Source organism: Lissotriton helveticus, chromosome 1_1 (assembly GCF_964261635.1).
Source record: "Lissotriton helveticus chromosome 1_1, aLisHel1.1, whole genome shotgun sequence".
Taxonomy (NCBI): domain Eukaryota; kingdom Metazoa; phylum Chordata; class Amphibia; order Caudata; family Salamandridae; genus Lissotriton; species Lissotriton helveticus.
In genome coordinates this window covers 722,515,490-722,540,414 of record NC_136057.1, presented here as the reverse complement: position 1 = coordinate 722,540,414, position 24,925 = coordinate 722,515,490, and the positions used below count along the sequence as shown (strand labels likewise).

Below are 24,925 nucleotides of genomic sequence, written 5' to 3'. Positions count from 1 at the left end.
TTCGCACCATGCTGACTTATAAGAACTAACGTGGCCCAACCTTAGGAAAGAGATGTGTTTTTATATTTTTCGTAAAGGAATTGAGATCGTTCATGCTTCTCAGTCCTAGCGGAAGAGCTTTCCATAGTCTGGCTGCCGTAAAGCTGAAAGATCGGCCGCCCAGCCGCGATCTCAAAACTTTAGGCACCACAGCAAGGTAAGCAGAAGCCGAACGAAGGGATCTGGACGGAGTGTACCAATGGAACATATTCTGTAGTGGCACTGGGCCTTGTCCATGAAGGGCCCTGAATACAATACATAAAGATTTAAAATCGATCCGCTGAGGGACCGGTAACCAGTGAAGGTCCCTTAGTGCCTGGGATGAAGAATCAAGGCGGCGACGAGCAAGCGCTAATTTGGCTGCGAGATTCTGCACCCGTTGCAGTTTTCCTATCAAAGTAGATGGTGCTCCAAGAAATTGAGCATTACAGTAGTCCAAGCGACTTACAATAATGCTCCTCACCACCTCTGGCCTGCTGTCCATGGGAAGCATCGGAAGGACCTTTCTCAGCATACGAAGCAGTCCCATACAAGTACTCACTGTTTTATTAACGGCTGCATCCAGTTGGAGGTTAGACCCAAACATCACTCCCAGATTACGGACCGGACCATTATGCAGCCAGGGCCCCTGGAATTATGCAATTTTGTGGCATTCTCCACACAATTATGAATTTGCTGCATTTGCCACATAATCCGCTGCACACCATATACATTTTAACAAAAAAATAAATTGTTTGGGCTCAAAACAGATCTAAAGATGCAACACATGTCACCATGCAGTGGAAATTTGTTTCAAAAGATCAACTGGCTGCCTTTCTGTTCCTTATTTCTGTATTAGGGTGCTAAGCTAGTAAAATTGCGGTGAAGTAATAATTCCACAAAATATGCTGTATGATTTTGCTTCTCATGCAGCATAATCCTGTGTTGGGGAAGACCTTCTTTCGAGTGGTACCCCCCCATATTTTTGCCTTCCAATGCTGAACCCCTTTCTGCTGCCTAAAAGACTGTGCATTTTACCCTTGCCATCTAGAGGTAATGTGATTGTGTTTCCCCTTTTAAACATTGGTAAACTGTCTCTTATACCTAATTGGAACCTTTAATTGACTTTTAAGTCCCTAGTATATGGTACTACATGTACCCAGGGGCTGTAAATTAAATGCTACTAGTTGGGTGAAATACTCATTCTGCCACCCACTAAAGTAGCCCTGGAAAGCAGATCTCCAGGTCTGCCCTTGCAGCTGTGTGTTTGCAGTTTTTAACTGCCACCGCAACCAGGCAAAATAAATCTTTTGCCAGGCCTAAACCTTCTTTTTTACTTCTTATAAGTCTCTCCTAAGGTAGGTTCTAAAAGCCCATAAAACAGTGTGCAGGGTAGGACATATATGGTTAAAGGTTTGCATGCCCTGGCGGTAAAGAATCTCCATAGTCCTATTTCACTGCAGCAATGGTGATTCTTTCATATGTAAGCAATTTCATAACTTCACTTTGGGACTAGCTAGAAAAATGATTCAAGTACTCATTGGAATAGGAATTTAAAATTCAACATGATGGTCAAGTCTCTTTCAGAAAGTTGGCATTTTCCTGCCTAAACCAAATGTGCCTTTCTACCAGTATCCAGGGTTACCTGACTGTAAATGGCTCTCCTGTGGTGTAAAGTCTATTCCTACTAGACATTGGACAAATGGCCTAGGTGCAGAAGAGTGAGGGTCCTCCGGATAGGATGGATGGAGAGGAGCTGTGCCCCAGCCCTGCTTGCATTTCAAAGGGTACCCATCCCTTCCTGACTTCAGAGGAATTATACCCTGTCACTGGCAAATGGAGCTCAGAACTGGGCCTGCCTGCCCTTTGTTTCACTAGCCAGACTAGAGCTAAAATGCAGGGGAAAGAGAAGATCTGACCAGATCCAGTTTTGGGGTAAGACAAAGGGGTGTCCCCATCGATAGACTGGCACTGGGAATAGAAATGGCATCCCCAGGACCTTAACTCAGAACACTCCTGGACCTGAGAAGATTGAGAAGAAGGATTGCCCTACTATCTGAAGAAGGAGAATTGGACTTCTTGCCTTGACCCCAGAACCTGAGAAGTGATTCCAAGAGTCAGTTGGATGGATCCTGTTTGAGGTACAGGGAAATAACAAGGTTCCAGAGGCAATTCCTGCTTTCCAGCTTTCAAGCTTTCAACTGGACCTGACCTGATTTCCTGTCTTGGCCTCTGAGGGGTGAATCCTGACCACCTAGTTGTGTCCTCAAGGTCCTGGACCCTTGGCTGGTGTCAGAGTGTACTTCTCCCTGGCTTACTGAAGGTCTCACAGGATCTGATGTAGAGCAATCGAGGACCTCGCATTACAGCACTGCACAGCTCCTGATGGGCAGCCTTACTGGATACAACACAGAGCCATGCTTTTCAGCAAAGTGCTGTTCCTGATCGCCAGCTTTATTGGAGGCAGTGCAGAGGCTCACATTGCAGCACCGGGCAGCCCCCGCACCAAGGACAGAAGGTACAACTCCCAGTAGGTCGAACCGGACCCTGTATGCTGCTTGAACTCTATCACGGTCAACCTGAACTTTTACCGTTGTTCTGGTCTTGCTTGACCAGATACCTGAAGTTGGCGATTTTGATGCTATTTTTACCAAAAACTTTAAAAACACACAACTCTGGTTCTACTGATTGGATTTTGACATTTTGGTGTAATTTTATTTATTAAAATGTACTCTGTCTGTAAATTGGTTTGGTATTGTTCTTGTGTTTTCACTTTATTATGGTTTCAGTACTGCATAAATATTTTACACATTCCCTCGAAATTAAGCCAGACTGCTTTATGCCAAGCTACCAGAGGGTTAAGCACAGGTTTATTTAGTAAGTTTTGTGGTTCACCCTGACAAGGATTGTGGTGATTATTTGTGGTTGGTCCTCACCCTCTCAACTAATACCCAAATCTTTAACGCCCTGCATATTGTTCAGTATATCTCACTATATCAGAACATACCATCACTTTTAGAAAATAGCCTATTGAAAGCACTTGCTATATGCATATTCCACCTATATAAAATCATGAAGGTAACTGTCAGATTGAGTAGATCTCCACTTTTTCTGTTGGTTCGCCATTTAAATCTTTTACCTTTTCTGGACATTTTGTGAGACCCAGATCGTTGGTTTTCTTTTGGTCTTGTTTGTCCGGTTCTTAATTTCATAGTAATAGGCTTCTATCATTTCCAACAGTGGCTGAAGAACATTTGTGGAAAGTGCAAGCAGGATTGATTCATCCATCTATAGTAGACGTGGCACCTGGCAGTGGACTACCTCTTGGTCATCGTGAGCGGCTGCTACCTTCAACAGTCATGCTGCACTCATCATCCTAGCGCGGGGAGGCTAAGGTTTATCTGATTAACTTCAGGCTGCTCAGATGGTGCATATTACAGGTAAGGCTTTTTAATCAATGCAATTCTAATTATTTAGGAGCTTTAAGTGTAGGGGAGGTGTGTTTTAGTCCCATATTAGCCATGAAAGAAGGAAAATAGATTTTAAAACAGAGGCTTCAGGTGCTTATTTCACGGCTATCATGACAGTTCTCTCAAGGAATGGGTGAATCATTAGTGATGTAAATTGAGAAGAGAGTATAGCATCCTCTTCATTGCCTGTCAGGCCAAAAGTATTTCTTTCAGGCAATTATAAATGATCAAACTCCAATCATACTAATACGTCTTTGTCTTGGTACAGGAATGTTGACATGCTTGTCTCCAACAGCTACTTCTATGCCCTTTGAGGAATATAGTGGACTTGTTTCGGTCTGTATGAAAATTGTAATTTAGCTACACTTGACGTGTGATGCTCATAATAGGATAATCGAGGATTAAATATGGCGCATGCTGTGATTTGTTCATTCTATAGCCTTTGGTTGAGTTGACTTGATGACGTATCATTAAGAATAGAAACTAGTGTCTTCAGGGTTTAAAGTAAAGCATTATTTTTCATACTAAACTGTTTTAGAGAAGCATTTTGTTTTGGGCTGCTTTGCTGTGACCGGCAAGAACACAGTTTGACTCCTTCAAACATAACCCTAGTTCTTCAGTTGTAGCAAAATCACTAAACTGTTTGTGCCATAATGTAAGAGATGAAACATCTTTATCCCGAAATTCCTGAGAACTCTAGTTTTTAAGCAGCTTGGGGTACATGGGTGTGGAAACTGGGTGCACATGAGGGAGTATTTAGACAAACGAAACAATGTGTATTAAAAAGTATGTGCTGTGCCAAAAAAAAGAACAGCCTGACTGAGAAACACAAAAAACTCAATAAGCCGGTAATGAGTTAACCGGTTCCGTGCTGATGACGGAACCGCTCCGTCATCAGCCGCGGTGGCGCTGTGCTGATGACGGAGCGGTTCCGTCATGGCCCGCCCGACGCGCCTGCGCGGTGCTGATTTCGCGCCTGCGCGGTGCTGATTTCGCGCCTGCGCGGCGCGTTCTATTAAGCGGGCGGGGCCGTGACGGAACCGCTCCGTCATGAGCACAGCTCAACCGAGGCTGGTGACGGAGCGGTTCCGTCACCAGCATGCACCCGCCGCGCGGCCCCTCCTCCCCCTTAGCGCTGCGGCGGAATAGCCGCCGCAGCGATTTGGTTAACAACCAAATATTCCTTGTGTTATGTATGGGGACACCACACACACATCCCAAGTCGGAAAACTTGGTGAAATATGCAGCTGTAAATGTGGCCACATTTCTGTGATTATAATAACCAATTTCTCGAGCTTGAGCAGGTGTGGTGATATTGCAACTTGAAAGTACCACACCTCAAGGTATTGGGATGTCCAGGAAAGGAGTGGTATTGTCTGTGTTTAGAATTTGAAGCAGTTTGTGTCTCAGAAGAAACCCATATTTAAGGGTCAGCCTGATTTGTGTGCTGGATGATGGTCCTAGACTAAACCATGACACAAACACTGTTCATGTACCGGTGAAGCATTTTATTTCATTTGTAATTGCATTTCCTTTTTTCGTGAAGCAGAAAATGCAGTGGCTTTCATGCAGGGCCCAAAATGAAAGAAAATATACAGCGACAGGTTTAGGATTATGAGCAGGAGGAGTTTTACAAGATGGTAATTGGATAATAAAATGTTCATGGGAGAGGCGGGACATATTTGTATGTTTCTTTCTTATAACCAACAATTTATTGAACCAGGTGACATAGAATGCAGCAATGTTCTGATAATGTCTCATTGCAGGAAATAAACGAAGCGCTGAATTTTTTTCGTCTTAAAGTTCATAGGAATTTCGTATCCTTCAGTGTCTGAACTGGTGAGATCCTTTCCACAGCTTTGAATACTTTTCGCACTTGGTCGTCTTTCTCACATTTCCATGTTTCTTTTCACTTTTAATATATTACACCTTTGCAAAACATGATTTGTTTGTGCTAATCCTGTGATTAGATGTACTGTTTGCTCATTTAAGTGGTTAACTCCTGGAAATCCTTCATGCGCTCAGAATGCATCTAGAGTTAATATTTAGGGGCCAGATGTACCACCGTTTTTTGCGGTCGCAAACAGGAAATCAGCCCGTTTGAAAGCACTAAATTTGTCTGGCCCATGTACAAACCCTATTTTGCGAGTCAGAAACCAATTACCAACTCGCAAAATAGGGATAGCGACTCGCTATTAGGAAAGGGCGTGCCAAGGGCGTCCCTTCCTAATAGTGAGTTTAACTGCAATGTCTGATTGTTTTGCAACCGCAACCCTCGCAGTTTACCACCTACTTCAAGTAGGTGGTAAAGCCACTCGCAAACTGTACGTTGTCCCCTAGGGAACCCCTTCCCCCTTGTGAGTGTGTGCGAAAATATTTCTCAAGAGCAGGCAGTCCCATGGACCACTGCCTGCCCTTTTAAAATGAAACTGAAAAGTTTCATTTTTCTTTTTTATATGCATCCCGTTTTCCTTTAAGTAAAATGGCCTGCATTTTTTTTTAAAACTAGTCCCAGACTTGGTGGTCTGCTGACTCCAGTGGTAGCCATTCCTAATGGGGTTGCAAATAGCACCTGCCTCATGAATATTACTGATCAATTTGCGACCCCATTAGGACTCACTAACAGTGTCTGTTGTAAATTACATTTTGCAAGTCACAAATTGTGAGTCGCTAAGCCCTAGTTTTTTTTAATGTAAATTCAATCATAAAATATTGAATTTGCAGTTATCTTAAAGATACCGCTGAAGATAACTTGTGCGTTAGACAGTAGTTAATTTGTAAAACAAATAACTGCCAGGGCCCTTGTCAGAAGGCCACTGCGGCTTACACCTCCCGAGGCCCTCACTAGCGCTGCCAATGACAGTACCATCACAACTAACCATCACACTCGTACAAGTGTGACAAGTCAGAATTTAAATATACATTAAACATGACTAACACATGCCGCCCAAGCTCTTCTTATATCTTTGGGTGGTAGGTATTTGGGATTTTAATGTTTATTTATTTATTAAACAACTGTTGTGCTCCTCACAAAACCAGATAAACTGTGCCACCAAGTGGCAGGCTGTTATAAGATCCGGTGCTGACAAGAAAGTGCGAGTGCCGAGCACTGGAAACCACCAGCTCAAATTAAGAACTGGCGTTAGAGTGTATATGCAAGATTCAGTGTTTCTTTTTCAAATGTTAGCTCTGGTGATGTTTAAAGCACCGTGCCCTGCTTGATCATTCGCTTTGGCTTGTAACATTCGGATGTGCCAAAGTCTAATGGAAGGACTATCTGATATGGGCCGTGGTGTGAGTAGTGGCAATGTTGACTTTGTGTTTGGAAAAACAGTTAGTGTCATTCTTCAGAAAATGATTTTTGCTTATTTGCATGGATGTCATCCAGTGGTATAAATTGGGACCCTGGCACCAAACACACATTGCCCATGTGTGTTTGGTGCCGGGGTCCTTATGGGCCTGGGGGCTCGGCCCTACCATTTTTCTGCTCCTTTTCAGTTTTCGCCTAGACAGTGCATGCATAGTCTCTGCAACACATTTTGTTTACATACAGTGGTTTTACAGCCCACCCCTAGTTTACCATTTGTTAGCTTCAGCGATGCTTTCATTTCCTTTGTTCCTGTTTGTCTTGGCATGTCTGCGTCATGTCCTTTTTTTTGTGTTTGGCCTCCCCCTAGAGCACGGACCAAGAAATTGTGTCTTTCCACTGCTCCTGTTATTTTAGCTCCTTTTCTCTTGGGTTCAAGCACTTAGTGCTTGTGTTGTAAGTCCATTTCCCATATCTCCATCCATGTAGCTTCTGTAAACTCCCTCCCACGCCCTTCCATTTTGCTTCTTTTCACTCCCAATCTCCTACTCAACAATGTAAGCAAATCAACTCATATATGGCAGAGAATAGGTTCGTCATTGTTTCACAGAATATGCATATCCTAATATTGTGAAGTGAGTGTAATCCTGCAAGCCTTCCAAATAAACACTACAGCATTATTTCTTTTTCCTTAAATATCATACAGAGTAAAATATTTTTTTTCTGATACATTCTTTTACTTTGCCCAAAATACAATACTCACAAGTGCAGTGCTTCTGTGAAATCTTGACAAAACGCATGACAATGGCTTCTCTTCAGGCATTAGGAATCCCGGAGAACTCTGAGGCACTGACATTGTCATTTGAAAGCATTCCTCTAGGGCACTTCATTCTAAGCCATTGTACTCTGCACCACTCTACATCGCTCCACTCTACACCACTCTACTCTGTCACTCCACTCTGCACTGCTGCATTCTACACCCCTGCACTCTACAATGCTCTCCTCTGCACCATTCAACTCTACTACTACTATGCCACACTACTTTGCAACACTCTACGCCGAGGTACTCTACTCTATGCCATTCTACTCTCTGGCACTCTACTCTATGCCACTCTACTCTATGCCACTCTACTCTATGTCACTGTACTCTATGCTACTCTACTCTACGCCACTCTACTTTGTGCTACTGCACTCTAAGCTATTGCACTCTATGCCACTCTACTCTGCACCACTCTACTCTCCACAACCTACTCTGTGCCACTCCACACTAGGTCACTGCACTCTACACCAGTCTAATTTACTCTGCGTCACTCTACAGTCACTGCACTTTGTCACTGCTTCACTCCACTCTACTCGATGGCATTCCACTGTATTACAGTCGAAGCTCCACCACTCCACTCTGTGCCACTCCACTCCATGCCTCTCCACTATATGCCGCCCCACTCTACGCCACTCCATTCTATGGCACTCCGTTGTACGCCATTCCATTCTACGCCACTCCCCAAAATCATTAGTCAGGCAGCTCATTGCCCGATAAAGTCAAAGGCACTCAGAAAACCATTGTTGCATGGAGATCTTTTTTATCTAGTGGAAAGATGATTTAGAGAAGCACCATGAATGATAATACTTGAAATTTAAGAGGCATTTTTGCCTAAGACCGAGGAGGACCAAAAAAAGCAGGATAAACTTTAAATGGCAACATAATCAAGATGTCATAAACAGGTTATTTATTTTTTCAGCAAACGAAGAAGATAAGAAGTTGTCCAAACGAAAACCTGTTTTTTTTATGCTTTCATTATTCCAAGCTGATATCTATCAATTGGCTCATGTCATGTAGGCCATCTTCAAACCGTGATGTTTTCTTTGAGATCATTGCCTTAAGGGACTTGTGGTATGTTTTAAAAAGTATAAATAAATGGGTAAAAATATCTGGCTGCAAAATACCAATGATCAAAGCCCAGGATAGGGTGAAGATATCAAACATGACATGGGGCATGTGGACGTGCTCCTCCCTACTACACCTCACCATAGACATCCGTCGTACTTTATTTTGTGCCCCGTGCTTTGAGTCACCCAATTTTCCCATGAGACATCTCACCCTGTGCTGACCTAAGGCACGTTTTCCAGTGCTTGTCTAAGGCATGTCACCATGTACTCCTCTGAAGTGCAGCACCTTATGTTCCGCTGGAGACGATCGCTTTGGGAACTCCTGATGCACAAAGCCTTGTGCTCCCGTGACGCACTTCACTTCAATATGTCCCTCTTCCTGCACATCATCCCTTAGTGTGTCTGTGATACACAGCATCGAGGGAAAAAAACAAGTGAGCTATATGTTGCAAGTGTTTGTCAAAATGAAAATGATCAATTCATCATTCGTATGGTAAGCTAGATACTTACTGTAAGGATGGCTGTGTTCATGATGTGTACATGCCTACAGGTATTAACACCTTCCATGCTCATGACGAGCTGAGCTCGTCATGAGGCACGGTGCTCCGCGTGCTCATGACGAGCTCAGCTCATCATGAGCCGTGGAACGCTCACACGCGGGATAATTCCCCTGCTGTGCTGAGCATTTCACGGGAACGGGTGCAGCTGTGACGAGCTCAGCTCGTCATGAGCACCGGAGCGCCGTGCCTCATGACGAGCTGAGCTCGTCATAAGCATGGGGGCGCTGTGCGTGCCCCCCTGCCCCCCCCCCCGCAGCGGAGGGGTTAAAGACCATGCCAGATTGAAAAGCAAAAGGGACCAGCCCCAATACTGCACCAACGGATCAAGTATGACCACTGTTAATGGTCCTCCCCCAAATATTTTAAGCAAGCATTGGCAAAGCCAATGAGTCTCGCCTATGCAAGAGCTATTGGCTTTGGCAATGTGTTTGAACCATGTTGTACACCAGTGGGGCTGCTGTTCAGCATGGCTAAAAGTTAGTGTTGTGGAGTGTCATAGAGTGGTGTGGCGAGGTGAGCAAAACAGAAGGACATACCAGAAGTTGTCCTTGCACAGTTGCAGACAAGTTCCGGGTGCTCTGCCCCAAAAGTACACTAAAACCACATTGAATGCAACCTTGTGTAATGTAACTTGTGCTCATGTAAAGCACTCGAATACCTAAGGTCTATATTGCACAATAAAAATAAAATGTTGGAAAAAAATGTATGTATGTAAGGTTTTAAGAGCTGTGCTGCGCTGCAGAGGTTATACTGCACCTTCAGACCCTTGGAGTGATGTGGAAAATACTGATGGTGTAATAACCAAAGCTTGAATGTGCAACTTGCATCCTTAGCTGCTATGAGCCATGCAATTCGGGGTACTGCATAACTATTTGCTGGGAGAGCAGGCTTTCATTACTTCAGGATCAAATAGAAGCTTCGACAAAAGCGAAATTCATCTAATCTAAAACCTGCAGTGTTGCTAAAAAGGCAGTCCCTTGGAATCATGGAATGTCAGGAAAAATGGAGCGGGTGTTCAATGTTTATGCTGGTATCTTTGTTGATATCTGCTGAGGTTGTTGGTTAGCTCATGACTTCTTCTGTGCTGCCAGCCAGGGGCGTAACACAGGCCTCGGGGGGCACTTTTGGGGCCACACCCTTTAAGTGGGCTCTCGTTCAACCCAGGCGCAAATAATATTTGTGGAACCTGGGAGACTTGGTGGCCCCTCACCAAATCCTACAGTGCGCCCCAACATTTTGAATTACATTACTGCTGCGCCTTGTGAAGGCACGTCTTTGGTTCATTCTGGAGAGGGAAGATTATATCGATAGAACCATACTTCTCTGGGAACCGCAGCATACCAGACACCTGCGCAGTCCCAAAGTTGGATCATCAGGTTAAGTCACAATAGCAATCTCCACTATCACACCCTGAATGCCAGATACCCAGGAACACATAGGACAGTGTTTGGTGCAGATGTACTCTTCTCCTGTTGAATTCACAAACCTTTCAAGAAAAATCCACTATCTGATTCACACCACGTTCGCACACATCTGAAATACTCGAGATTTTGGCAACATCAACGAGCATCTCTTAAAAAAATGACTTTCTAAGTTGGCAGGATTCACATTGGCCGGTGCATAAATTATGCTAGCAGCACCTGCCACTCACAGTGTGCGAGATGCCTTTCACAGTGACTCCCAGTGTGTCATACATCCACTCACCTATTATTAAAAGAGCACAATACACATACACAGCACAGATTGCATGTCGACCGCATATTTCTAGTGCATCGCTGGATCATAGTTCTGTAAGATAGCCTAGTAAGACAGGGGTCTGACTGCGAGCGAAATATTTCTGAAGAAGTACACACTTTGTGAGCTGAGCTGTGCTATGCAGCACTGCTCGTATACCATATCTGAGATACAGTATTGAAGATATATAAGTCAAGGGCATTGAATGTTACTTGCATGGTGAAACAGGAGAGCAAAAGAAACTGAGCATTGTAAAATGGGGTTTCTGTTTGGGGGATACATAAGCCACAATCCTTGTCAATGTGAAGTCACAAGCAAAATCTAAATGAACATGTCCTCAAACCTTTGGCAGCTTAACACAAAGCAGTCTTGCTCAACTTAGAGGCAACGTGTGAAGTATGTGTGCAAAACTTCGAACAGTAACATAGTAAAAACACACCATGAAAGAATCCCACACCAGATTTAGAAAAAAAGATAATTCCTTAAAAAATAAAACAAGATCAAAATGACAGAAATTCAATCAGTAGAACCGGAAACATGTCGTTTTAAATATTTCAGTGAAAATTGTGCCAAAAAGCATAAAGGCCCAGCTCTGGATATCAGGTGATGCCGGCCCAGAGTAAAAGTCACAAGTTCAGGACAACCACCATAGAGTGTGGGCTGGCTACAGGGACCCAATGAGGCTTGCTGAACAAGAGTTCCTTAAATACTGGTTGGCAGAGTGTTGCGAGGTCCTGCACCGAGTATGTGCCACGCAGCCAAGGTGATGCGTCTGTTTCAAGGAACTGAGGAGCTATGATGTGAGGTCCTGCATCATCGTCAAGGATCCCGTAGGTCCTGCATCATAGTCGAGGATCTTGTGGTTGAGGGCTTGTGATGCGAAATCCGGCATAGAAAATGTGTCACGCAGACGAGGTGATGAGTCAGTTCTTATGAGCTGACAGGCTGCGATGTGAGAGCCTGAATCATTGATGAGATTTTTCAATGTGAGGGTCTAAGTTGGTGAAGCGTTGCACAGCAATTCCAATGTGGGCTGCAAGGTCAAAGCGGAGTCCTTTGCATCAGGAGACTCACAAAGGGCAGAATCCAGGAACTGGGTTCATGGTTGTTGGAGCCTTCTGTCCCGGATTCTCTAGTCAGGAGAACAGCCAACTAGCCCTTGGAATCACTTTGGGGTTCTGGGTTCAACAGATGCAGGCCCAGTCCTTCTTACCCAGGGCAGCAGGCAGCAGATCAGCACAGCAGGGTAGCTGTTCCTTCAGAGTAGCAGTCCGGAAGAGTGGCAGTCCTTTCAGCAGCACAGCAATCCTTCTTCCTGGCAGAGTATCCACGGGTTCAGAAGTGTACAGAAGATGTGGTGTCTGAGAAACCTATAGAGAATATTCACAAAGTACACAGGCTTTCCGCCTTCTCTGCCCTGGTCCCAGAATAACTACAGTGGGTATGCAGCATTTTGTGTGGGGCAGGGCACAGCCTATTCAAGTGTAACTAGTGCTGTGCCCAGCTCTGCCTACCCATCATGACAGTAATGGCCCATACAGACACTCTCTATTGTGTATGGCAGTCTAGGAGGAATATACAAAGTCCAACTGTAAACTACACCCAGTCATGGGACCCGGAGACAGGCTACAGGTACTAAATGGGTAAGGCAGGAAAATGCTGACTTTTTAAAAGTAGAATTTTCAAAATTGTAATTGTATAATCTGACTTTGCCATTACATTTCCGAAGACCCCAAACATGAACATGTCACCTGCTTCCATTTGGAAATGATCACTTTTTAAATGTAAAAATGTAACTCCAATGTTAGCACTAATCAGTGCTTCAGGCCCACAAGTAGCATTTAATTTGCAGGCTCTGTTTTTTTGTACTACCACTGTACTAGGGACTTTATAGTAAATTAAATATGCCGATTTCGAATACGTCAACGTTACCATGGTTTAAGGAGTGAGCACATATCATTTTGCACTGGTCAGCAGTGGAAAAGTGCACAGAGTCCTAAAAACAAGATCAGCAAAATTTGGGGGAAGACCATCCTACAGCTGAAAGGTCTAACAGGCATCTCATAGAATGAAGCTTGTTGTCTAAAGTGATCAAGGTTCAATCACAAGCCTACAGTCTCCTGTTCGTTTCTACTTTCACTTTTCCTACAGTTCACTTTAAATGGCAAATCAACTAGCATATGTAATCTCTTCACAAGACCTGTTTCTGAAAGAGGAAATAGTTCCTCAATCACAGCACAAGCAGCAAACGATTGCTAATTAAGAGAAATCAATTTGTACTTCATTTATTTATTTATTTATTAGGCAACTTGTATCGCGCAAACTAAACCCGAAGGTGTCAAGGCGCCTATAAAACCAATCAAAAAGTTTGCAGAGCACCACTAAGGGTATGCACGTGTAAAAAGGTGGGTCTTTAGAGCAGATCTAAAGGCTTGTAGAGTGGGGCGGGACCTTACTTCCAAAGGGAGGGCATTCCACCATTTAGGTGCCAAGTTAGAGAAGGCCTTACCTCCCCATCTTGCTTTTCTAACACGAGGTACAGAGAGAAGAAGTTTGTGACTAGAGCGAAGATTCCTGCCGGGGTTGTGCTGAGATAAAATAGATCCTATGCCTGTAGGGCTGGATCTAGCTAGGGCTTTGTACACCATACACATGGATTTAAAAAGGATACGGTCCTCAACGGGGAGCCAGTGAAGCTGCTTTCGGGCTTCGGTGGCAGAGGCACGTTTAGGTAGGTCAAGAACAAATCTCGCTGCCGCATTCTGGACCACCTGCAAGCGCTGTAGCTGACTCTTATTCAGTCCTGCATACAGCGCATTGCAATAATCCAGTCGCGAGCCCAGGAGTGCGACAGCAAGTTGCTTTCTTGCCTGGAGTGACAAATAGTGCCTGATTTTCCTTAGAATGTGGATGATCCCCCAGCAGGTCGATACAGTCCTGTTGACCTGTTGGCACATACTAAGGGTGGGGTCGATCATGACTCCCAGATTTTTTGCAGACAGGGTGGGCACAGGACATAAGCCCAGCAAGTTCGGCCACCATTCAGCCGACCAGATCGTTTCCTTTCCTCCAAAAACTATCACCTCCGTCTTCTCTCCATTCAGTTTTAGTGAGTTGTGAATCATCCACTGGCCAACTGCCTCCATACAAGATCTAAAATTGGCGGCAGTTGACGTAACTGACTGGGAGAGAGAGACTAAGATCTGGGTGTCGTCCGCGTAGGAGACTACCTCCATCCCAAAAGATCTAATAAGTCTGGCAAGGGGGGTCACATAGATATTGAAAAGGGTAGGACTAAGCGCTGACCCTTGAGGGACCCCACATTGCACAGACAAGGATGGAGATAAAAACGATCCCAGCATAACCCTTTGTTCTCTGTGGTCGAGAAAAGAGGAGAGGAGTCCCAGAGCAGACCCGCGGACCCCAATCTCCCTCAGGCGAGATGTTAACACCGCGGGAGATAGGGTATCGAAGGCCGCTGTGAGATCTAGAAGGATCAGGAGGGAGGTCTGACCCTCATCAACCCTGGTGCGGATATTATCCAGCACTATGGTGAGGGCAGACTCGGTGCTATGCTCCCTCCTGAAACCATGCTGGGAAAGATCCAAACAGCCCGAGCTCTCTACGAATGCAGCCAGATGTTTGTTCAGATGGGCTTCTAGCATCTTTGCGGGAGCCGGGAGCAGTGAGATGGGGCGAAAGTTTTTTAACACCCCAGGATCCAGAGAAGGCTTTTTAAGCAAAGGCTTTACTACAGCATTTTTCCACTGCTGGGGAAAAATGCCTTCCTTCATCGCCCTGTTCATGATGTCAACCAGAGGGGGAAGGAGAGATTCTCTGCACTGCTTGAGGATCTTTAGCGGGCAAACATCCAGCGGAGAGCCAGATTTGGTTTTATCAAGCAGGATTTCAAGATCCTGACAGGAGAGAGGAGGAAAGGATACCAGATCCTGATGTTGAGATGGTTCAGCATCACCAGGCTCAGAAAGAGCAGACAGCAAGGGTACGGCGGTCAAGGATTTTTGGGCCTCCAGAGCAGTGTAGATGTCGGCGATCTTTGACTGAAAGAAGGCAGCTATCTTGTTACACAGGTCCTGAGAGGCAACCACAGGATCCGGGGTCTGGAGGGAAGTAAGGGAATCAACAATCCTAAAAAGTTCTCTAGGAGATGAAAGTGAGGAAGTGAGTGCCGTGAAATATTCCTGCTTGGTCTTAATTACTTCCAATTTGTAGTTTTTAAGCAGGACCCTATGAGCTTCTCTATCCTTAGGGGCCCAGCTAGAGTGCCATAGGCGTTCCTGCCTCCTTACTTCCTGTCTACGAAGCTGTAGTTGTTCAGAGAACCAGGGAGCTGAAGGTCTTTTCCTAGCAGAATAGCAAGACCTAGCTGGAGCCAACTCCTCTAGGGCCTCCGAAATGATGTTTTCGTATATAGAAACCGCTGTGGAGGTGTCCACCTCCCGAGGGATGGACAGACTAGATGTCCATGGATGGAAAGAGTCTTCCCTAATCTTTTTAAGGTTCCTTCTCACTTCCATAGTGCTCGAGACCCTTCTGACAGAGTCCCGTGTCAGATAGGTCATATTGAAAGGGACGGCCAGATGGTCCGACCAAGAAAGATGGAAAGGGTTGGTAACTGTCAGCCTTAGATCGTTAGAAAAGATGCCATCGAGCGTATGCCCCGCTCGGTGGGTGGGACCATTCACCAGTTGGGTGAGTCCACAGGCTGACATTATTTCCACCAAGGAGATAGTGTCGTGCGCCTCCAATAGCTCTAGGTGGAAATTAAAATCGCCTAGAATGGTAAGATTTTGTCGGCCAAAGTAGGGTTCCAGAACCTGCATCAGTTTCAGCCCAAATCCTGCTCTTGGGCCAGGGGGGCGATAAACCAAGATTCCGTTGAATGCAGGGTTAACAGAATCAGATAGGGAAAAGTATAAGACCTGGAATACATCCTTGGGGTCAGAAAGGGGTATAGTATGGCAGTGGAATTTGTCCTGCGCCATACAAAGAAGGGAAGTGACGAAGGAACTGTAGTGACAAAGTGACGAAGGAACTGACACCTGGGACAAGCTGCTGAATTAGAAGGCATTTAAGCAGAGTGATTATAATACTGACGAATGGTAAGTAATGGGTGGGCTAAAGCCCCTTTCAAGGACACTTTTTGTTTTAAATACAATAGGTCGCCAAGCAACAGCAATGCATCTGCGCTGCATGCAGGCTTGACCTAAAAATGGGAAAAGATTAGTGCATTTGACGGCACAATTTATTGAACTGCTTTCAATTGTAAACCTTACAGATAGTGAGAGAAATATATGAGAGATTGATTCCGTGTCAAGACATCATGTCCCCTTTCATGGCCTTTCATTTTAAAACTATGTGCATTCTTGGGCTTTCAGCCTTTGTTTGCTTCAATTGAACAAAATGTTTGACACATCTGATCTCGATTTCTGAAAGGAAATTCTAGGACTTAGGGCTAGATGTAGGTAATTCTATTTTACCACTTCTTAAATACCGAATTTTACCGATTCGGTATTTAAGAAGTGGTAAAATAGAGGGGGGGGGGGATGTAGGTATTTCAAAATCGGTAAATAACGAATCGTTAAGATTCAGTATTTACCGATTCTGTAAATATCGATTCGGTAATGCCCATTGATTCCTATGGGCATTGAAGCCCATAGGAATCAATGGGCATTACCGAATCCGTATTTACCGATTCGGTAAATACCGATTCCAGCAAGGGTGCAGGGGGTGTCACTTTGACACCCTCTAGCACCCCAAAGACAGGCATGTGTGCCATGTGGCACACAGACATGCCCCAAGGGCATGTCTGTCTGTCACATGGCTAGGTGTGCATGCACACTTGGATTCGGTATTTTACCACCCAATTGGATTGGGTGGTAAAATACCGAATCTGTAAGGCCTTTGGGACTCAGAAGAGTCCCACCTACATCTGGGATTTACCGAATCGGTAAAAATACCGATTCGGTAAATTTACCGAATCTGTAAAATGATGCCCCTACATCTGGCCCTTAATGCATAGTTTCTACCACTGTATCTCCCCAACGAGGGGTGACAATGAAACCCTAGACTGAGTTGTTACTGCACAACAGTTAAATAAAAAGTTGTCCCCCCAGTATAATCTTTTTAATGCTCAAAGCTGTCTAGAAAGCTGTCTGCCTCTCATTACCTATCATTCAACCAGCTTCCTTTTAATGCTCACGCTGTCCTAAGAGCTATCTAACTCTCATTCCCTTATCATTCAACCAGCATTAGGCAACACATTCGCACCCAGAGGACCCAGTAATAGCTCTCGACTTAATGGAAGTAGAGCCAAAAAAAGGTATAGTATGCACAGAATTTACAAATTTTACCCTGACAATGTATATTGCGTTTACAATCTTATTTATTAAAAACTGATATTAAATTCCACGAGAACAGTCAATGTGGACACTCTTTTTCTTGCAATATCCAACACTGATGTATCCTAAACACAACACAATTTATGAAATGCACTGTTTTTTATATGTGTCCAGGCTCAAAAACCCAGAAAAACTATTTTTCATGTATCAACAATCAAAACACAATTTTATAAAATGCAATTAAAAAACACAGTTATTTATATGTGTCCAAGCTTAAACCCAAAGGATTTTTCGTGTGTTGACGCGTTTCGGTGGTATCTGCCTTTTATGCTCCACCTTCCTCAGGACAAATGATTAAAAACAGTATATTCTGCGATTAAAAATTAAAGACACATATTCACTATTACATTCTAATATATATTGTGGCCATATTGCATATATCTTTTAATTCCTACACGCTTTAATTTAGTTACTGCACTACACACACCCCTCTAGAGGAAGAAAATACCTTGATTTCAAGGGTATAACTCAGGCCTCTGCAGGTTCTGTGGTGCAGGTGGGCCCCCATCACTCCAGAAGTCCCCTTACCCTTCAAGGGGCCCCATTCAGTCCAAGATCAGTGAATACATGTGAGATATTAGATACTCAAGGGCCTCATCACATTCTGCTTGGTGTGGCCATCATTTTGCGTTACTGAATGCTCTGGATTACCATCATGTTCCAGGGTATGCATTTGTTCGACTGTGAATTGACGATATGCATAATATTGCATTTTAAACCACCACTTGCCAGGAAAACCTTGTTAAAAGGCCAATTGCTTATGGAATTGCAGAGCAGAGTTCTCTCAAGAGCCCTTTGGAATGCAAGATACTCAGACATAGTCTGTTCGAAGCACATCAAATTATTCATACTTGATCTTAAGCTCAGTGTGTTTTGTGGATGGCGAGGACTTCCAACATATGTTCACAGTGCCCATTCAACTTCTAAAGTATGACCCTGCATGAAACAGGGGTGTCTCAGGCTTGATGAATGCACTGCTCTGTAGGAGTGGGTAGCATGATAGCTGATATTGCGCGTATAGTGCAACCCCAGAATGGCAAGCAAGTGTATTTAAATCATAAACATGAAATGTTCAGTGAGTGGAAATTGAATGCATTATTTATGCCCTGGCAACTACTGTCTGTACAGTGACGATTATTTATTAGGCCTATCTCATCCAGGGTGAGGAAGAAATATGATCACATCACCCCCATCTTGATGTAACTCTAGTATCTCCCATCCCCAGCCTGGACAGTCTTCAAATCCGTTTATGCAGCCCAGTACGTGCACCTATCCAGCTGAGAAGATCACTGTTTCTGTGGCTTTTAGCACATCCACAGCCAGGCTGCCATCGCTTTGGAGACATAAATTGTTTTTAAAAAAAAGATAAAATGTATCTTAAAATAAATATATATACTTAGAAACCCTAAATAGAACATTTGTAGAAGAAGCAGATTAAGAGCCTTTGTTCCATTTCATGTCATTGGCTTTTTTTAATACCTGCATATGCATTATCCAATTTACTTGTCTATTGTTGGCCTGGCCCTAGGCATCATTAATGCGCATCATTGCAGGAGGCTGGATAGTTTCTCAATGCAGCCTTGGGATAAGCAGCTAAGTTGTGGCATATGTAGACTCTGTGGCGTTAACATTGTGTCTTCAAGCTGACATGACTCCTTCCCTGGCTCCACTCTTTCCCTTGCTCTCACAGGGATAGGCGAGGTCAGAAAGGATCACACCCCACCCACCCCACCCTGAATCTGTACTACTGTGGTAAAAGGTTTGCTTAGGGAAAAATGACTAGGTACAGGATGGACACCAATGTCCCAGGTTCCCTCTTGCATGGGTCAAGTTATAAATGTTGGTACTGGGCCCCACTCCTTTCAATGCATATAGTAGAAGTACACAGGTCCTGAGCAGAAGTGAGCAACTTGTTGCTGAAAGGCACAGTACCACTTTACGTTTACTGATTAAGACCTCTTCAGACATCAACACTACAAATGATTAATAACTGTACACCGGTAAAATTACATCATGAACATGATGAACTGACAAAAGAAAAAAAAATCATTAAAGAATTCACAGATAATACGAAATAAAAACATGACTAAAACATAACTACAGTGGAGAGATGTCATTTTCCTTACTACAAAACATCTTATTTTAAGGACATAAACAGCACAATCCATAAATCGTGTACCATTCCGTTGACTGTTAAAATCATTTTAAAATAGACTTTAAAAATGTACACTGATAATAAAGTACCAACTATTTTGCAGGGTGGTTTTCCAGATCAATTCATCCACTTTTGTTAATTTACATTTGAAGTACAATGGAAGTATATAGTGTTTCCTGACTTCAACATCAAGTATATTGGGACAAATATGGAGTACATGCCTTAGGCCTTGTGCCCCACTGGGACAGATCACAAGTACTGATCGCATTTCCGGTACCTGACCAAAACCCTTTGTAAATGTTCAAAGGCAAAGAGCCCATCTGAGCATGAGTGTTATTCTTCTGATACTGTGATCCAAAGTCGTAAGTGGATATTTTTTAATCGGTTTGAAGGCAACAATTTCAGGAAGAGGTTTCTATATTTTTAAAGACAAACGGTGGGTGGTACAACATGAATAACTGAGCCTATGTGTTGCATTTATCTAAAATAGCTTAAGTTGGGTAGGGCTTCAGATACGCTATTGGACAATGCAGTCGTAACAGAGCTACAAGGAGATTTACATTAAAAGTGTAATCTTTCGTACAAGCGTCCAAGGTTTCCCGCTTTAACAAGGCCTTCAGAGTGTTGACAGAGGCATTTATTAAATTATAGGTACATCTAACCATATTTGCTGTGGCTAGAGTTAAACATACTAGATAAACGACCAATTTTCAGGTGAATGCTTGAACAAGGATTGCTTGACCTAGAGAAAGAAATTTACAAAGAACCTTCCATTTGCAAAAGTTTAAAGATGGCCATTATTGAGTGGAATGTACTCAAGTGCATAAGATATCACTTTATACATTTCTAAAACAAACTTAAAATGGTATTTACCAGAGGAATTATAAAAAGCGTCCGAATGGGCTTAAGACTTTTTTACTACTTGTGATTAAATGTGACTTATTTTCTAGATTCTGTGTGAAGGCTTGCCCAAGTAAGTATATATTTGTACACTCTCTAAAGATGTTCCTACAAGATTTCAATTGAAAGAGTGGTACTTCTTTTTTTTTCCTCTGAAAGGCATCTTTTTAGTCTTTCCAATGTTTATTTTCAGAAAATGATACGCATGTAAAGCATCCACATTACGTTGTAGACCTATCGGAATGAGATCAAACATGACCATGACATCTGCATTCAACAATACAGGTCTTGAGAGGCAGTACTAGGAAGAACATTCTTAATGTTACAAAATTGGGCTGGTAGATCTTGATGATAGATCAAGAAAAAAAGAGGAGCTAATATGGAGCCCTATTTCAATCCATTTTGTGTGGACATTTTTGGGGTTAGACCTTTATTACCACCCATTATTATTTTACACCAAGTGAACGAGTGCAAAGGAATGACCAATCTTACTAAATCAGAGGATATTCCTAGTCAGACTATTTTCTTACAGAGTTAGTCTGTCCACTCTGTCGAATGCAGTTGAAAAATCAACAAGAATGGTGTATATAAATGTGCTCCAAGTTCTAAGAGCCTCCTTCAGGACTTTTACAGGAATCAGATCCGGTCCCATGGTTGCAAAAGATCTTGCTATATATTTCTAAGTCCCTTGATCTGCTTAGTTGTTGGATGTTTTACTCTTTCGAGGTGAATGCTTAAAGCTTGTGAGGAAGATGGGAGTGCCTCACATTAATCTTTGCCAATGTTTTCAGCATAAAGTATAGAAAAGTATAGAAAAGTAGTTACCACTCAGAAGCTGGGTTACGGTTTGGAGACAGGAGTTGCTTATTTCCATTGGACTTCGCAATAAGATTCCAAAATAGCAGGTCATTTTTCTTTGGTGCAGCTTGATGTGAATCTATCCAATTTTGGCCTGTTATTTTCCTTTTAAAAGCAGAATGAGTTTTTTCATTTTTTCCATAAAATAAGGATTTATTTTCTCCTATATTCAGAGAATTCGATTAATTGTTGCCACAATAGTTTGTTCATTTCTCCATCCCTGGGATCTTTTTCTTATTTTGCCTTCTTCTATAATGGTTTACTAGATCCATGTATCTTACGAACAACTGTAGAAATGTTTTCTTCAAAGTCATGGAAGAGATCTGTCTCACCTGCTATGCTTTGATCCCAAGAAGAGGTAATAACACTACTCATGCTAGAGATTTTGCAAGAGTTCTAGAAAATTCTACATTGTCTTAAATCAATTATTGCAGTGCCATTACTGGCTTTCAATGACCAGTTTGAATTTTTGGAGCTCTCTAACTCAAGTATCAAGTGCATGATTGAATAGTCACTGCCTTAATTAAATTAAACATGCAGCTGAGAAAACTTACAAAACAAGTTGTAGCTGGAGATAATACAATCAATTATTGAGAATCCAGAGACTCCTCTTTTTGTGAAAGATGCTGAGATTTCCCTTTACAACTTTCCCATTTAGGTCCATCCCATTGATGCCGAAAAAGTAAGTCGAGGAGTAATCTACCAGGTTTATCTGTCTTCCTTTAAGAGGGGAAGATGGAATCGGGAATGCACCACACTTCTTCAAGTGCCTTATTTTTGTGGGCATTTAATGCTGCATTTGACATTTTTAAATCTATTATATTTACAATATTTCATGAGATGTATTTACATATTTCATTTTAAATTGGTGCAGTATCTTGCAGTGCTATGCTGTGAGCACTCTGTGAACAGTAAGTGCAGCTCAGGTGCAGGTCCACAATCCCACATGCTGGCAGTGGCGGCTTCTCCAATAGGGCAGAGGAGCGTTCCCCCACTGCTTTCTCGCAGTGCGAGAAGCCAAAAATTAAACTGGTGTTTTAAGTACCATTTTATGTTTCTGCTTCTCGCACTGCGAGAAAGCAGAAGGGTATGCCTGGTTGGGGAAGGGTGGGCTGGTTTGGGGAGGAGTGAGCATAAGGGTATGCCTGGTTGAGGGCGGGCGGGTTTGTTGAGGAGTAGCTTGGCCAATGCTATGGGCCCTGACTGTTTGGTAGTCCCTCTGGGGCCGACCAAACCAGTCATGCGCACTATGCCTTTTCTCTATGTAGGCTGCATGCAGCCTACATAGAGAAAATGGCCTCCTCATAGGTGCCCGGCTGGGCGCTGTCCCCACCAATCACAATGCTGCCATTTCAGTGTTGTGATTGGCTTAGGGGAGGTAGGCTGCCTGTGTCTGCTGCCTGTTGGGAAAACGCGGGACTCGACCAGGAGCTGAGACAGCATGGGACCCGGTAAGGTAAGTTTTTTTAAATTTTAATTAAACCCCCCTCTGCTTACCCCTCATAAACCCTCGTGACCCACCCCCACCCAGCCCCCCACCCGCGAGTCATGCTGGCTGCGCCTGCATGCCGGTCCCACAGACACTGATAATTTACTACTCCTTCTAGTGAGGGCCCATTGGCATAGGTGGGCAGTACTAGCAGTGGGGTGGGGGCTCCTTAGCTAAGGCGGAACAGTGTCGCCCCACTGCTCTGTGAGCAGTATTTACAGAAAACTAAAATGATAATAACGCTAGTTATCATCATTTCAGTTTTCCTTTCCTGGTGCAGGGCAAGGCAGGGCTGGGCTGCCAGAGCAGGGCAGGGGAGGAGTGGTTTGCCCACTTCAAGGTGTGCAATGACGCTTTGACCGGCCATCTTGGCTGGCCATACCGTCATGCGCACTTTGCATGTTCTGCACCCAGGCTGCATAACAGTTTGGATGCAGAACATGCCCCATGCTCCCATTCCCTACCTGATTGCTGATCCACGGCGCTCAGACCAAACACAGCACTGCATTGCAGCACTGTGGTTGGCTAGGGAGTCAGGAGCCTGGGTGAATCCTGTTCCTGCTTCCAGGAGCCGGAGGCGGCGGTTAGCGGACCGAGAGGCGGCGGCCGGCCAGGTGGCAGACTAAGATCTGAGTATTTTGCATCAGACCCAGTCACACTCTTTTATAACTTGCAGCAAATCTCGCCCCAGTCTCAACATAGACAAAATATCCCCTCAAGTGTCTACAATCTATAGGGTAGAATGTGTTTAGAGATGGAGAAGTAAGTTTGCTCTAGTGTCTAGTTTTGACCTTATATGCCTGTCAGCCAGTGGATAGCTGTGCTGCCTACAGATGTCAGGTATGTGCTATCTAGGTGAATGGCTTTCTTGTGTGCTATATGAAATTTGATCTTTGTTAAGGTGCTTGAGCAGTGCTTAATTTGTGCAGGAGCTTTCAGGTGCTAAGAACCTGCAATTTTTTAACAGGGCTGGGGCTATTGAATTTTTCTCCCCAGTGAGATGAGCCCAATATTTATTAAAAATAAATGTACCTACCTGTCCTGCGTCTTCCTCCTTCCTGCAGGAAGGCCCTCCCAGGTCCTGGCACGATGACTGCATAACGTTAGTGATGTCAGTAGTGCACGCCTGCCTTTCAAGGAGCATTTTCTTTCGTATTGGTTAATTATTACAGTTGAGGGCGGGCTGATGGGTGGGCTGCGGGCAAGGCAGACTGGGTCCTGGAAAATTCCAGTCTCAGCAATAACCTTAATACGACATTGTCAAAGTAATAAAAAAGTGCTTAGCTGCTTTCTGTTAACAACTTGCATGCACTGAAATGAAAACCCAGCAGAAGCAGGCCATAAATTATTCCTTTTGACTTGTCATTTGCATTGCATGCTGATGCTCTTGGCCTGGGCCGGGGCCCACCAAAACACATTATTTGCCAGCGATCTATTAGAGCCAGTGCCAAGGAGACTGCAGGCCTCAGGACTACTCTGGTCCGAAATAAAGTGCAACTTCTTGGGGGAAGAGGGGTGATTATCTGCTTATATGTCTTTATGTGCAGAAATATATGTTTTTAATATGAGTTCTACAGAGGGCAATTTAAGATTTGGAAATAACAGATTTTCCCCACATTTCACACATATTTTACACTAAAGAATATGGTTTTCATGAAACAGTGAAAACGTACATAAGCTGTCCGGAGCAGAAAATGCAATGATATGACACACGATGAAATAGCGCGGACATTGACTGAGGATGGGAATGTTTCCGAGATAGCTTTATAGATGTTTACCTCAAACCTGGGTAACTCGGTTGTTGTTTTCTCTGGTATCCCACCTTATTTATCATGCACAAGTGGAGAGGCTCAGGCCTGATGGAACGTCCTGAGAATCAGAGCATGGCTCTGTGGATGGGTGCACTAGGCAGTGGACTACTCTTGGTGTCCATCGACATACTCATGAAGGAGTGGTGGCATCATGCTATTTCCCTCATCTGTAGCACATGACAGGCCTGTTTCCTGCTCTTGAAAAGTGAGATGGTTACCAGGCTCTCTGTAAAATTCCAATTCCATGTTATTTATGTCCGGGCCCTGTGCTGACATTTCTGAGTGAGTAGTGTGTACATGGAGCGTATATAGGG

At 43.8% G+C, this 24,925-nt stretch overlaps 1 long non-coding RNA gene across 1 annotated transcript in view; it reads left to right on the top strand.

Annotated features, from left to right (window-relative positions):
• The first annotated feature begins 3,281 nt into the window (after positions 1-3,281).
• Positions 3,282-24,925, top strand: part of LOC144770617 (uncharacterized) — a 540,190-nt gene continuing 518,546 nt past the window's right edge. Inside the window, exon 1 of the long non-coding RNA XR_013598956.1 lies at positions 3,282-3,458. This is a non-coding gene — a long non-coding RNA (uncharacterized LOC144770617). The remainder of the gene's footprint in view (positions 3,459-24,925) is intronic.